Below are 15,337 nucleotides of genomic sequence, written 5' to 3'. Positions count from 1 at the left end.
CGAAACACTTGGGAAGCAGTGTGTGGGGAAGGCGGAGGCGGGCGCCTGACGGACGTCTGGTGCGCACTTGCCGCACTTGCCGGGGTGTGGCAGCCCAGGTGGCACTCACTCCCCGCCTCCTCTGCTGCCGCAGAACGGAGGAAGCACCCTCCGTGGTGCGTGGCGGTGAATCGTACACATCTGGTTAAAACACGAGGCATGGCTGCATGGTCGGTCTCTGTCTTACTACAACATGCTGTAAGTAGGGAGCTGAGCCCTTCATGAGTTTTAAATAGTGTTTAGTGTGATAAAAGGAAAAAGTTGAAAAAAAAAAAAGAAAACAATACAGAGGGTGTTCTCAACAAGTTTGTGCCAGAGCAGTTCAAAAAGATGTTTAGAGGAGTTTTGATTTTCAGCTGTCAGAATTTATGACAGACACATGCTAAGACCAGAGTGGGGAGGGCACGTGGAAGGAGCTGTCACCCCCTCAAGGCACAGAGGAGGAAGTCCAGGCTCCAGCAGGGCCCTGCGCTTGTCAAGGCCCTTCCTCTACCCTCCTCCCCTGCCATGAACGTCCTGCTGCTGCCTCCTGCTTGTCCTTTATGCATGTAGCTTACCATGTCTGCACGTACAGGTTGCAAGCCTATCTTTTTCCTGAATAAATCCTTTTTTTGCAGATGAAATACCTAGTCAGCGTTTTGTTTACAGTTGACATGGCTGTGGAGCATTCTGATATACATATATAGCACACGGTGCCTGTTTATTCAACTGTTCTACCACAAATGGGTGTTCGGGCTGTTTCCCTTTTGGGGCTATTAAGAATAAAGCTTCTCTAATCCTCAATGTTGTTTGGCTGACATATACACATGTTTTTCTTGCATATATACCTAGAAGTGGAATTGTTGTGTCATAGGGGTGGTATTTGTTCACTTATAGTAGATAACTGCCAGTTTTTCAGAGTGGTTAATCCAGTTTGCAATCTAACCAACAACACGTGAGAATTCAGTTTCTCTGCATCGTCGCCAACACTTGCTAGTATCTGTCTTTTTCACAGTTTGCCTTTCTGGAGGTTGTGTGGCAGTATTGTATTGTGGTTTTGAGCTATATTTTACTGATCACTGATAATGTGTATTTTTTCCCACACAAGCTAAGTGTCCTATAATTACACTTAATTCTGACACCAGCTATCTGGAGTTAGCTTCCGATCCCACAGATTAAGGGCTCAGTCCCACAAGCCTCTCCTCACCTCCGCCCCCCACCCCCACCCCACCACTGCAGATGCCAATTGCAAGTCAAGTCATTGGTCTCATGCCCCCTACCTCCATCCTTGGGTTTAATTAATTTGCTAGAGCGGCTCACAGAACTCAGAGAAACATTTATTTACATTTACCAGTTTAATTAGAGAAGATATTATAAAGGATAGAGATGAACAGCCAGATGCTAGAGATGCATAGGGCGAGGTATGTGAGAAGGGGCTTGAAGCTTCCATGCACTCTGGGCGCACCATTCCCCACCCTCCCAGCCCCCACTTGCCACATCTTCACCAACTTGGAAGCTTTCCAAAGCCTGTCCTTTTGGGTTTTGATGGAGGCTTCATTATCTAAGCATGACTGATGAAATTGTTGACTATTGGTGAATGAACTCCATCTCCACTTCTTCTCCCTTCCCCGGAGGTCTGGGGGCGGGACTGAAAAGTTCAACCCTTTAATCACAGGGTTGGTTCCCCTGGTGACTAGCCTATCCTTAGGTGATCTAGGGGCTTTCTAAAAGTTACCTCATTAACATAGCAAAAGACACCTGATCTCTTCTTTATTTCGGGAAGTTCCAAGAGTTTTAGGATCTCTGTGCCTGGAACAGGTAGTGTCTTGAGGTTTGCTTCAGTATACAAATCTTGCACATATTTTGTTAAATTTACCCCCTCAAATATTCTATGTTTTTGGATGAAATTATGAATGGTAGTTTTAAAAGATTTTCATTTCTAATTGTTGGCTAGTGTACAGTTTGTTTTTGTATATTGAACTTATATCCTCAATTTAGCTAACTTAGTTTTAATAGCCTTTTTCTTATGATCTTGTTATCTGCAAATAAAGATAGTTTACTTACTCCTTTTCAATGTTTGTCTTTTATTTTTTCCGCCTCACTGTCTAGGACCTCCAGTGTGCTATTGAATAGAAGTGGTGAGAGTGACTCTTCTTGCCTTGTTCTTTATCTTATGGGGACAGCATTCAGTCAGTCACCATTAATTATAGTGTTAGCTGTAGGTTTTGCGTTGATCCCTTTATCAGCTTGAGGAAATTCTCTTCTTTTTCTTGTTTCCTAAATTATTTTTATCATGAATGTATGTTGAATTTTGTCAAGTGCTTTTTCTATTTTAATTGAGATAACTATAGGTTATTTTTCTTTGTTCTGTTATTATTTTGAACTGCATTTATTGAATGCTAAACCAGTCTTGTATTCCTAAATTGAACTCCACTGCTCCTGATGGCTATTTTTATCTATCTGTCTGTCTGTCTGTCTGTCTATCTATCTATCTATCTACTTACCTACCTACCTACCTACCTACCTACCTATTTTTCTTTGTGAGTTTGATTTCTTAATATTTTTGAAAGGACTTTTACATCTAGGATCACGAAGGAATATGTTGAGTATATTTTTTCCTTTGGTATCTTCGCTTGGCTTTGTATTGGAATAAATCTGATGACATTAAATGTTTCCTCCCCTATTTTCTTAAAGAATTTGTGGCAGATTATATTATTTTTTCTTAAAATTTTGATAGAGTTTATCTAGGCCTCAAATTTTCTTTGTGGGAAGCTTTTGAATTAAGAATTTAGCTTTTAAACTTTTCAGATATTTGTGTCCTGAGTCAGTTTTAGTAATTTGTGTTTTTTTGGTAAGGTATTGATTTTTTTCTAAGTTATCGAGTTTAGCGATAAAAAGTTTCTCTTTATGTTGCATTGTTATCCTTTTTGTTTTTGGAAAGTCTGTAATGATGACTCCTTTTTTACTACTGAGCTTTGTAATTGTTTTTTCTTAATCAGTCTAGCTAGAGGTTAATCAATTTTATTGACTTTCAAATATATTGATCGTGCTTTCATTGATTTTCTCTATTTTTTGGTCCATTCCTTTTATTGATTTTTGTTCTTTATTTTTTTCTTCTTATTTTAGATATACTTTGCTTTTCTGTCTCTAATTTCTTAAGAGCAAAACTAAAATAGTTGATTTTTTTTTCTCTACTGATACTAGCATTTAGATCTGTAAATTTCCCTCTAAGCATTGGTTTAGGTGTATAGTACATATATTTAAAATTTATTTTAATGTAATTATATACTCATAAAAAGCTGCAAAAATGTAGAAAATTGCAAAGAATCTACAAAAACAAAAAAACTACAATTAATAAGTGAGTTTAGCAGAGTTGCACAATTCAAAATAAACGCTCAAGAATCAGTTTTATTTTTTGCATACCATCATCGAACACGTGGATACCAAATTTAAAAATACAATTCCTAAAAACTAAGCAAACAAACATGTAGGTATAAATCTAACAAAACATATAGGACTTTTATGCTGAAAACTACAAAATCCTGATGAAAGAAATCAAAGTAGATCTAAATAGATGGAGAGATATACCATATTCATGGATTGGAAAATTCAACAGTAAAAATGTCATTTCTCCCCAAATTATTATACCAGGTTAAAGCAATTTCTGTTAAAATCACAGCAAAAAGTTTTGTGGGTATAAACAAACTGTTTCTAAAATAAACATAGAATACAAAGGAACCCGAATAGCTGGAGCAATTTCGAAAAGGAAAAATAAAATGAGAGGAATCAGTCTGCCTAGTTCCAAGATTTTATATCCATAGTAATCAAGACCACGTGGTGTTATCAGAAGGGTAGACACAGTACAGGGGACAGTAGAGGGAATTCAGTACAGGAAATAGTATGGAGAAGTACAGCAGTATACACAAATGGTTTTTGAGAAATTATCTTCTCAAATGATTTTGAGAATTGGAAAAACAATTCAGTGGTGGAAAGTTAGCCTTTCCAACAAATGGTGTTGGAGCAATCAAACATCCATAGGCCAGAAATGAATCTTAATCTGACTCATACCTTATACAAAAATTAACTCAAGATGGATCACAACTCAAATCTACTTAGAAGGAAATAGAATAAATGTGCTTTAGGGTAAGGGCTGGACAAAGAATTCTTAGGCTTGACAGCAAACATCTATAAGAGGAAAATCGATAATTTAGACGTCATCAAAATTAATAACTTTTCCTCTGTAAAAGAACCTGTTAAGATGATGAAAAGGAAAGCTATACATCGGAAGAAATATTTGTAAATCACATATCTAAGAAAAGACTGGTAATGAAAATATATGAAGAACTCTCAAAACTCAACAGTCAAAACAAAACAATTCATCTAGAAACTGCACAAAAGACATGAAGAGACATTTTATTGAAGAGAAGATACAGATGGCAGATAAGCACATGAAAAGATACTCAATATTAGCCATTTAGGAAATGCAAATTAAAACCACAGTGAGATATCACAACACACATGTCAGCTTGGCTATGACCAAACAAATAGCGACAATAGCAAACAGTGGTGAGGAGGTAGAGGAACTGGATCTCTCATACATCGCTGGCAGGAATGCACAACGGTGCGGCTGCTCTGGAAAGCAGTTTGGCAGTTTTCTTATAAAATCGAACTTGTAGCTATCGCACAAGCTGGTGAAATAATCTCTTGGGCATTTATCCCAGAGAAAGGAAAACTATGTTCATACAAAAGCCATTCACAAATGTTTGTGGTAGGTTTATTTGAAATAGCCCCAAACTGGAAACAAACCAGATGTTCTTCAATGGATGGTTAGACTGTGCTGCTTCCGTGGTGTGCCATGGAACACTATGTGGCAATAAAAAGGACTGAACCGATACACGCAGCGATCCGGGTGACTTTCCAGGAGTTAGGCCGAGTGAAAGAGCCAGTTTCCAAAGGTTATGTACTATACGGTCCACTTATGTAACACTCTGCAACTGAGAACATCATAGAAATGGAGGACAGCCTGGTGGTTGCCAGAGGTAAAGGAGGAGACGGGGGAGGGAGGATGTGGTCGTGGCTGTAAAGGGAAACATGAGGGACCCGTGTGGGGTGGAATGTTCTGTGTTTTGACTGTGTCAACATCAATGTCTTGGCTGTACAATATCTATATTGTACTATAATTTTGCAAGATGTCACCCCTGGGGAAACATGGATTATCTCTGTACTCTTTCTGCAACTGCGTGTGAATCTATAGCTATCTCAAAATCAAAAGTTTATTTAAAAATATAGGTGAGGTCATGCCATCCCTCTGTCCCAAACTCTCAGAATCTCCCTCAGTCCCTCATGGTATAAGGCAAAGTATAAGGTTCGGAGCTTCACGTGACTACCCTCTGCCTGCTCGCGGCCTCACTTCCTAACACCTGCCCCGCTGACCCTGTTTACCACGTCGCTGTCCATGCTGGTCCTCAAGCTCCACGCACATAGAACAAACTGTAACTCATTGTACTCCCCCTTTTACGTTGGTTTCCAGGAGACTCAGGTTTTGAGACCAGTAGTTTCAAGTTCAAATTCATGGAGCGCCTGCCAAGCGCCAAGCCCATTCTATGTGCTTGGGCGCTGTCAGGGAAGAGAACAGGTAGAGACCCCTGCCCAAGGAGCCCTGCGTCTCGTCAGGGGAGACAGACGTGGCCCACAGGAAGTGTAGCAAGGAGCAGGCGTGGGCACAGGGAGTGCAGGGGATGGGAGACGGAGGGTGCTGGCCGAGGGACAGCGGGCTGCCCTCGCTGAGCAGGTGCCGCCTGAACAGACATGGAGCCAGTGAGGGAGTTAGACACGGGACTCTCTGGGAAGAACATCCCAGGGGAGGGGACCGAAGGAGGGGCTGGTGTGCTGGAGCGGAGTGGAGGTGAGGAGGTGCTGGCCGGTGGCGGTTGGGGCACCAGGGAATGGCAGGCGGGAAGGGGCTAGCAGGTCCTGTCCGCCCTCATAGGCCAGTGGGAGGGTTTGGCTTTTACTCTGCGGGAAACAGGGAGCCATGGCAGGGTTTTGAGCAGAACAGTAATGTAAGTGGACTTAGGCTCTAACAGGATGACCCTGCCAGCTCTTTGGGCTTAGGGACAGAAGGGGGAGCCGTTAGGTGGTCACCCTGTTAACCCAGAGAGGGGTGAAGGCGGTGTGCACTGGGCAGGGGGCTGGGCTGTGGTCGGGTCTGGATGCGGACGGGTGGATGGGATGCTCACGGAGGCCGCTCACGAGTGCAGATGGGGCATGTGAAGAGGACAGGCGTCGAGCGTAATTTTTGCCTGGGCAGCCTGCAGGATGGCATGTGGTGTCAGGGAGGGGGCGCCCTCAGCGCCCTGGGTCGGAAGAGCTGGGAGGCCCGAGGCTGTGGTCAGGATGATGGTCTCACACTGGACGCAGGAACAGGCCACTGCACTGGAGCTGGGATTTGGGAGAGAAGACGAGGACAGGGTGGTCGAAGTTCGGCCATTTAGGGGTGGACAAGGGCCTAGGACTGAAGCCGGGCCCTCCCATGTGGAGAGTTTGGGGGAGACACACCTCCACAGGAGTGACAGAGAACAGGCAGGCAGGTGGTGCAGAGGGAGGGGAGGACTGAGCACGTGGGGTGCTGGGTGTCAGATGCGGGGGACGCTCAAGGGGGCCACTGGCAGTGTGGAGTGGCGGCGGCTGGGCCGAGGGCAGGCAGAGCCCAGCTGGAATGAGAGGAGGCAGCAGTGATGGTTCACTTGTCTTCCTGCAGGAAAGACTGCGGGCACGCGGTGGTGGTTGCCGAGGGAGTGGGCCCAAGAGCAGGGGGTTTTTAAATGCAAGAACGCTTGCCGGTGTTTGCCGGGATCGGCCCGCTTGCTGCGAACCATGGGCTGCAGCGGCCCCTCCGGTCCCTGTCTGCCCGCACCCCCTCTGACACAGGCGCCCGGAGGGGCTCCGGGAGACAGCTGTCTGCCGCCGCGAGGTAATCGGATATGGGAAGAAGGTAGACAGGGAGACGTGGAGGAGCACTGTCTAAATGAGGGGCAATCGTATTGGAAGTCATTTAAAGATTGACAGGAAATTCATAAAGGGAATATGGACTTCCGTCTCCAACAGTGGGAGATTGCCTTGCCCATGGATAGCTTCCTGACCTCTGGAAGAAAACAAGTCACGGCTGGCAGAGTTCCAAAACATGAAAATGCAAAATGGAATTGAATAATCTCTCCTAAATCAATTTTGTGAGCCAAGTGACCCACAGAGGGATGTGATATAGTCCAGGCACACGACATTGAACATCCCTGTCTGCTGTATCTCGTGACTGATCTGGGAACAACCTCATCCTGCTTTCCTGAGTTGCTGGGAGCCTGGGAGTGTCCTCATCCGCTGCCTGGGAGGCCACCTTAGGGCAGCGTGCCTCTAGCCCTGGCTTTGGGGCGCCAACTGCAGAGTTGATGCGAGGGGTCGCTGGGGCTGGGCTGGAGGGGCGCTGACCCCACAGGGAGGCCTCGGCCGCTCCGCTCGTTAGCACTGGGGGTTGCTGTCTGCACCACACGGCTCTAGACTGTGCTTCCCGAGTGAGGATCACCCTTGTGTGCTGTGTGCCCTGACCCCCTTCCCGGAATTCTCCAGGGCTGTCGGTGACCGTGGCGCTGAGCGGGATGTTGCTGTTCACGCTCCGTCTAGGGAATGTCTTCGGCTTAGGGCTTGCCTCGGCGAGGGCCTCTGTGGGCATCTGGCACTTTCCACTGGCAGTGCAATTAGGCCCTGGCACAACGAGACTCAGCCTGGGGGCACAGGAGGTAAGTGGCTGTCAGGGCCTCTCACTGGCCGAGGTGCCTGTGGAGACTTGTCCTGGGCTCACTCGGCTGGACAGTCCCCTTGGGCACACAGAGACAAGACCCTTTCCGGGCTCCTTTGGGAGCTGGGCACGCAGTGGCTGTGTTTTCCCTTGAGGTTCTCAGGATGACTGAGCACACGTTTCCACCTGCTTTCATCCTTTCAAGTCATTTCAGGTCTTTCCTGGCTGTGACGTTGGCAGAGAAAGACCCCACCAGTGTGGATCCACGCTGGGGACATCCGGGCACCCGTGGCTGCCACAGGCCAAGAGTCTGAACATGTTTTCTGTGAAGGTCCACAATGTACATGTTTTAGGTATGTGGGCCACGTGTGGTCTGTCTCATACTCTTTTTTTTTTCCAACCTTTAAAAATCGCAAAAGCCATTCTTAGCTCATAGGCCTATGAAAACAGGCGGTGTGTCATTGTTCACTGACCCCTGCCATGTGCCCAGGAGGCAGGGACAAAATGTTGGCCTGGTCACAGGGTCACCCATTTGGTACACTTAGAGGTGGGGAGGCATAGAGGACGTTCATTGTCGGGACGGACTATCACTGTGTTTGTGTGGGCACCAGCCTTGGAAGGGCCCTTCCATCGTCGGGACCCCTGGCCTCCCGGCTGGCATGTTGTGTGTTAGAGAACCACCTCCTCACTGCAGAACACCTACGGGGGTGCACTCCGCCCTCTCCGCACCCTGCCCGCACTTCAGAGTCGCCTGGGGGCTTTCGCGGACAGCAGAGCTCAGGTCCCCAAACCGCGGTCAGGCCTTGCAGTGTCAAGGGGACAGGCTCATTCATTCTGTGGTGCGCTGCCTGGATGCAGAGTCAGAGCCCAGCATGCTGGTGTGTGGTAGGTGGGGGTCATTACTGCTGTCTGTGCCGGTGCTGCCTTTTCCTTCCTCTCCTCACACCCCACCTTTTCTCCTCTCTGCCCATCCCCCACATGCATAAACGCTCTCTCGAATGAGGAAAGCTTTGGGCTTAATCGCAAGCGCTGGTTGGGTTAGCACAAGTCCCAGTGGCATGGGAGGCCTTTTAGCAGCTTAGATTGAGAGGCTCCAGGCAGCCCGCCGAGGGAGGCAGCACCAGTCCAGTCCACCGCAGACAGCCGGGGTGAGCTTACCGCTTTCAGAAGATGCCAGAAAGAGCCAGTAAACCCCTCTTCCCTTTCTTCAGCAAGACTATCAGCTCCTTGTGGCACTTACATCTAGGAATTGGGAGTTTATTTTAAAAAATCAATATTTATCTCTGTAAACTCTGATCAGAGGAGCAAGTGCTCAGAGGGAGGTTGGTAAAAAGATGACAGGAAGTCTCATTGCATGAGACTTGTCAGCACACTTATTTTTTTCTTTTTACAACTCTTATTTCTAGGGCCTCAGAGCCAGTCTCTGTTTACTCTTCGTGCTGACTGAGTGTGTATGCACGTTATTAATAGCAGAGGTGGGAAGGAAAGAATGTTTTTAATCTGAAGCAGACCCTAACAGAAACGTCAGAATTGAAGTGCGTGTGGTCTGGTGGTCTCTAGGGATCTAGAGCAGCGCTTCTCAAGCTTGAATGTGCACATGAATGAATTACTGGGACTTTTAAAACTACACATTATGATCCAGCAGGTATGTGGCCTGGGAATCTGCATTTCTATTGAGCTCCCCTAGCCCCATTTTGAGATGCTCTGGGCAATTGCACAAGGCCCAAAGACAACATCGGATGGATTCCAGAGGGCAGTTAGCAGATACAGATTGTATTATTAGGAGCATGGTGTACGAATGGTGGAGACAATAGTCTTACTTTGCTGAGCTGCCTGGCGGTAGGCTCCTGGAGCGGGAGCTGGAGAGTGAGACTGTTGCTGGCTTGTGCAGGAAGGTCCCCAGTGTCAGAGGAGCAGGGCCCTGACTCATCTGTTTGGCCACAGTGCTGTGCTGCCCTGTGACTGCACGTGCAGCCCTGGGAGGCCGGCGGCTCACAGGTGAGGAGGACACCGAGATCTAGGAGAGTAAAGGAGCTTGGCCAAGGTCGCTCCCCTGGTGACTGTGTCAGGATGCAGCCCAGGCTTCTCTGACTCCGGGTGGGGCCCACTTCCCCAGGAGTGGCATCTGCAGGGCTGAGGAAGGTGAGCGACTCTGACTCGGAAAAGGCTGTCCCCCCGGCCCCGGCGTCACAGATCCGTGCTGTTGGAAAGGCTCAGATGCCCGAGAAGGACTGGGCGGGGTCTGTGTGATGGAGTGCACGCAGGATCACAGTGTTGCTGTGGGGGAGGGCGGCCTGGGTCACCATGGGGGTGGGGTGGCCTGGGGCGGGGCCGAGGCTGTGGCAGGTGTTTCTGCAGAGTCTGGGGCCACCTCGCGGGAGGAGGCGGCAGTGGGAGGCTAGCCTCCAGGAGTCCCTAGGCCTGGGCAATTAGGTCAGATAACGTCCAAAAACCCTGTCAGATTCTCTTGGGAGACTTCTGGGACCCTGATGGTCTCTGACTCCCACAACCCTCGAGGGGCCTGGCTGTTAATAAAGAAGCCTGGAGGAGGGAACACCACTGGTTTTGCTGCCTGAGGTTTGGGAATCGAACTTTTGGAAACTGAATGGGGACCCTCCTAATATTTGGGAAATACAGTGAAAGGGATAACTTGCAAAACATTGCTTTACCTAAGTAACCTTCACGAAGGTAGAAACATAAAATCAGTGTCTCGTTTAAGTTGGAAAAAGGAGCCAGCACCTGGAGCCTATGGGAGGGGTACGATTTAATATGGTGAAGGGTTAATCCTTTCAAAGGCTGAGAAATACTTTTAGGGAATTAACGTCCAGGATCTAATGGCATATTGATGACTGTGATGCATGTGGTTCCGTAAAAGCTTTTAGACCCTGGCTCTGTTTCAAGGGCATAGATTCAAGATGACTCCCGATCTTTCTCCATGTAGGAAGAATCCTTCGTTCCCCCGGGAACATTCCACTTGACCAGCGAGCTCTGCTCACAGCTGGGGAAGGCCCTGGCTGTGCGCAGAGGCCAAGGGGCCTCGAGCAGGCCCAGGCCTGGAGGGAGAAGCTGGCCTGGCTTCGGTGCCTGGCAGGCAAGAGGTCCAAGACTGGTCCCTTGTTTGTTCTCCGTGAAGCTCCTGGACAAAGCATTTTGCCTTTGTGGCCTCGCCCCATGCATCCGGGGGGTGGAGCTACACGTCCCAGTCTCCCCAGCTGGATGGAGCGGAGTGGGTGGAGTGGGCGTGCTGGTCAAGTGTCCAGCCGGTCGGGACCGTTCAGCAAAGGGGGTTGCTGTGGAGGAGAGACCAGCAAGTGCAAGGACGTTTTATCTCGTCCAGAATTGATAGCCTGTCTTCTAGAATTTTCAGTATCCCATGCTGAAGTTCAGTGTAAGACTTAGAAATATTATTGAGGCAAAGCTGACACTTCGCTCTGCTTCCTTTACGACTAAGCAGATGACATACCTTAGTTGGTGGGAAAACATCTCCAATACACTACCAATTAGTTACATGGCACCCGAACGATAAAACCGTGAGATTTCCTGTAAACTTGGACCTTCTCGCAAAAACGCCTTCACTTGGACGCTTGCAGCATCGCTATCTGAAGATATGCGACAGTCTTTCTGAATTCGACAGCACTGTGAGAAAGTTGCTGTTTCCCACCATGAGCAGACTCCTGAAAACTTGGTGACTTTGGTCTTTTTTTCCCTTTAATTGCTATTTTTTTTAAAAAGAATAAGCTTTTTTACTTTAGAGCAGTTTCGGGTTTACGGCATTATTATAAAGACAGTGCAGAGAAGCCCTGTGTACTCCACGCCCCGTTAACATTCATCACAATTAATGGATTGATGTTGATACCAATTATTATTGACTGAAATTCATCGTTTAGATTTCCTTAGTGTTTTCATGATGTCCTTTTTTTGTCCCAGAATCTCATCCAGGACATCACATGACATTTAGTAGTTATGTTTTCTTAGGTTCTTTTGGCTGTGATGGGTTATTAGACTTTCTTTGCTTGGACGTCCTTGACAGTTTTGAAGACTACTGGTCAGAGGTTTTGTAGAGTGCCCCCCTGTTGAAATTTGTCTGACGTTTTTCTCAGGATTAGACCAGGGGTATAGGTTTTTGGGAGGGAGACCACAGAGGTGAAGCGATGCCATTTTCATCACATATCGAGAGCACATATAGATGTGACCCGTCGCTGTCAGCGCTGACCGTGGCCCCTGGCGGAGGCGTGTCCATCAGGCTCCTCCAGCCCGCGTCACGCTTCACCCCACACCGTCCTGTGCGAGGAGGTCGCGGGGCACAGCCCGCACCTGAGGAGTGCGGCGCGCTCCCCGCCTGAGGACGGGCGGCCCCGGAAGCCACCGGCACTGTGGCACCGTCTGCACGGGACACTGACTCCTCCCCACTCACGTGTCGGTCATCTGTTCCTGTCAGTGTGGACCGTGGACGCTCACTTTGGACTCGGGTTAGAACCGGATGCCATGTTGCTCACCGAGCTGTTCGACGTGTTCCGTCTCGGCCCCCGGGAGCTGTCTCGCTTGACTCCTCTACCTCTCGGACACGCCGCATCGTGCGGGGTTTCGTGCGTGAGTCCGGCACCACGAGCTGCTCCAGGCTCAGCCCGCACGTCTCCCGCCGGGGTCTCAGGATCGGTCCCTTCTCCCGGAGCGCGGCTCCTTCCGTGGAAGAAAGGCGAGACCCGGGCGGGCATGCGCATGGCTGCCGGGCGGCCCTCAGGCGACAGCGCAGGGGCTGTGTGTGTGTGTGTGGGGGGGGGGGGTTAGCCTGTGTCCACACACAGACCTGCGAGCGCGTCCGTACGTGGCCGTCCGCACCTCGAGCAGGTACGCTTGAGCTCCCACGCGCGTCTCCAGCTCTGATCCGCCACCACGCCGGTCGTTCCCGCCTCCTCTCCTTGCCTCTGTGTCACGTCCCCTCCACAGAGCGACGCCTGCGCCCACCGTCCCCATCGCTGGCTTGGTTGTCCAGTTCCCGTGCGTCCGGCTCCGTGGTGGCGCCGGATCGGGGAGCCCGCACCGGGGGAAGCCACCTGGCAGGTCGCGCACAGGCCCTTCGCCTCGGCCCCCCGGCTCCACTCATCTCCCAAGTGACTCAGGTCAGCCAGCACCTTTTACCCACCCTTGTGTTACGTTCGTAACACAGTCTTTTCGTCACATTCCATCTTCCATCCTGGGAATCCCCTGGCACCCTAAATGACCTTTTAAAAAGTTGCATACACAAAGATTTAATCTTGCGCTGTAAAGTTCTGCAGCTTTTGAGAAATGCTATTGCCTTATAGTCACCACTGCAGCATACAGAGTAGTTTCACAGCCCTAAATCCCCCTGGGCTCCACCTCTTTATCCCCCTCCCTGACCTCCAGGTAACCACTGACCTGTTTGCCATCTACAGTTTGCCTTTTCCAGAATGTCATGCTGCTGGAATCATACAGTATGTAGCTTTTTCAGATTGGCTTTATGTGCTTAGCAGGGTGTATCTACGATTCATCCGTTTTGTTTTCGTGCGTGTGGCTTGATAGCTCATTTCTTTTTATTGCTGAGTAACGTTCCATGTGTAGACATACCAGCCTGACTGTCATGGCTCTGCCTCCGATTTCTGTTTTCTTCGTTTGCACGTGGCAGTCACCTTGTTGGCCTGGGGAAGGAGACCCGTTAGCAGGATAGCTGGGGACGGGACACACACCGAACACTTGGTCAAACTCCAACTGTGTTTGTACTTTGTCTTAGTTTTGGGTTTTACGTTTCTGCCCTTTGCCTTGTCTTTTCCCCTAAGGGCTGTTGGTCTCCACACGCGGTCCAGAATGCACTGCTGTGCTCCTGTGTCTACTTTAAAGTGTGGCCGATGGTTCCTCCGTCTCCTTCACTCCTTCAGGGGTCTTGCCCACTCTGTTTTCTGACGACTCCCACCCTGGACCTCTCCCATCAGCCCTGGGCTAGTTTGTCATGTTGCCTACTTGACATCCCCACTTGCCAGGCTGGGGAGCGTCTCATATGTAACAGGTCCATAGCTGAACTCCTGAGCTTCCCACCGAAGCCCCACTGTCCAGTTGCGTGCACCGGGAGCCCTGGTGCTGCCCCGATCTCATTTCTCATCCCAGGCTCTACCGCCAGTCCCTCCAGAAGAGCCTGTGCTTCAGGCGCCCAGCAGGGCGAGGAGCACACACGGTCTTAAGACTGGATTCACGCAATACAGTACAGAATCCACTCAGAGGTTTTTAATGCTCTTTGGGAGCGTGTTTGGCAATATATATAAAGTAAATACGCCAGGCAGTTAACATCTTCTCATTAACAAAACCAGCATAGCTCTATTACCATCAGATGAATATGTGTGGAGACAAAAAGTTTTTTCACATAAAATGTACTTCATGATGATAAAAGAAAATAGTCATAGTAAAGATAGAATAATTCAGAACATATGTACGTATATACATACATATATATATGTATATACAGAAACAATAACTAAACCTCAGACGTGCTCTATCTCTTGGTTATATAGAAAAACTACAACCAACTAGAGAATACATATTGTCTTGTATCTGGTCACAAAGTAAATCTCTAATTCTTTTAGACCATGTCCCTTTACCAAATGAAGTTAAGTGAAAAATCAATAATAAAAGCACAAAGAAGGAAAGTTTATATATTTGGCATTAAGAAACAATAAAAATTATTCAAATTAAAGTGGAGGTCACAATGGAAATATCTAGAATTGATTGAGTCTTAACAATTTAAATTAAGGCTTCAGGATTGCTTAGGGGAAATTTTGTATCTTTAGAGTTATGTATTTGAAAAGAATAAAGGCTCAAAACTGATCAGATAGATCTCCAAGTTAAGAAGTTAGGAGAGCAAAAGAAAGTAGAAGGAAGGAAATCATAAAGGTAAGAACAGAAATTTGTGAAATGGGGTAAAAAAGAAAAGTAGGAGTAATAAGATAAAAAGCTGGGTTTTTTTTTAAATAAAAAAAACGATATTGTTAAAACTTTGATGTGCTTGGTCAGAAAATAAAAAGAAGGCATTAATAAACAATATTAGCTATATCTTGCTAATGATGTGAACAATTGATATTTAAAGATGACATTTGTCAGTTAAGCCCAAAACTAAATCCTGTCAAGGCTTCTCATGGGTTTTGAAAAGCTGATCCTAAAATACAGGTGGAAGAGTAAAGGACAAAAATAGTAAGCGATTTTGAAAAAAAAAAAATAAGAGGAGATTTGCCCTTTGCGATGTCAAAGCTTTTTATAGATGTGTAATATTTAGGATTTGCATTACTGGCCAGGGACCGACAAATATGTCAGTGCAGCAGAGCTGGGGAACACACACACCCACCCTCCCACACATGCCATGTACACACACGTTCCCCCATCCCACTCCCCTCCACCCGTACATACCCACATGCGGACACATTCCCCCCAACCCTCCGGCAGACGCCCACACGCATGCTCACATACACAGGAATTCCTAACCCCGGACATTGCACTTGTAGGTTCACGGAGAAAGGATATTCCTTT

The 15,337-nt window shown here is 47.9% G+C and overlaps 1 protein-coding gene across 4 annotated transcripts in view; it reads left to right on the top strand.

Moving 5' to 3' along the window:
- The window catches only part of PCBP3 (poly(rC) binding protein 3), a 153,933-nt gene that overhangs the window by 22,478 nt on the left and 116,118 nt on the right, over positions 1-15,337 (top strand). Inside the window, exon 1 of one of the 4 annotated variants that reach the window (XM_016143547.2) lies at positions 6,703-8,160. The exons of the other annotated variants lie outside the window; for them this stretch is intronic. The gene's annotated coding sequence lies outside the window, so the exon portion shown is untranslated. Of the gene's footprint in view, positions 1-6,702; positions 8,161-15,337 lie in introns of those variants that run through there. 4 annotated transcript variants of the gene reach the window in all.

The sequence above is a fragment of the Rousettus aegyptiacus genome, unplaced genomic scaffold (genome assembly GCF_014176215.1).
Source record: "Rousettus aegyptiacus isolate mRouAeg1 unplaced genomic scaffold, mRouAeg1.p scaffold_m13_p_20, whole genome shotgun sequence".
NCBI lineage: Eukaryota > Metazoa > Chordata > Mammalia > Chiroptera > Pteropodidae > Rousettus > Rousettus aegyptiacus.
This window is presented reverse-complemented; position numbering and strand designations above follow the sequence as displayed.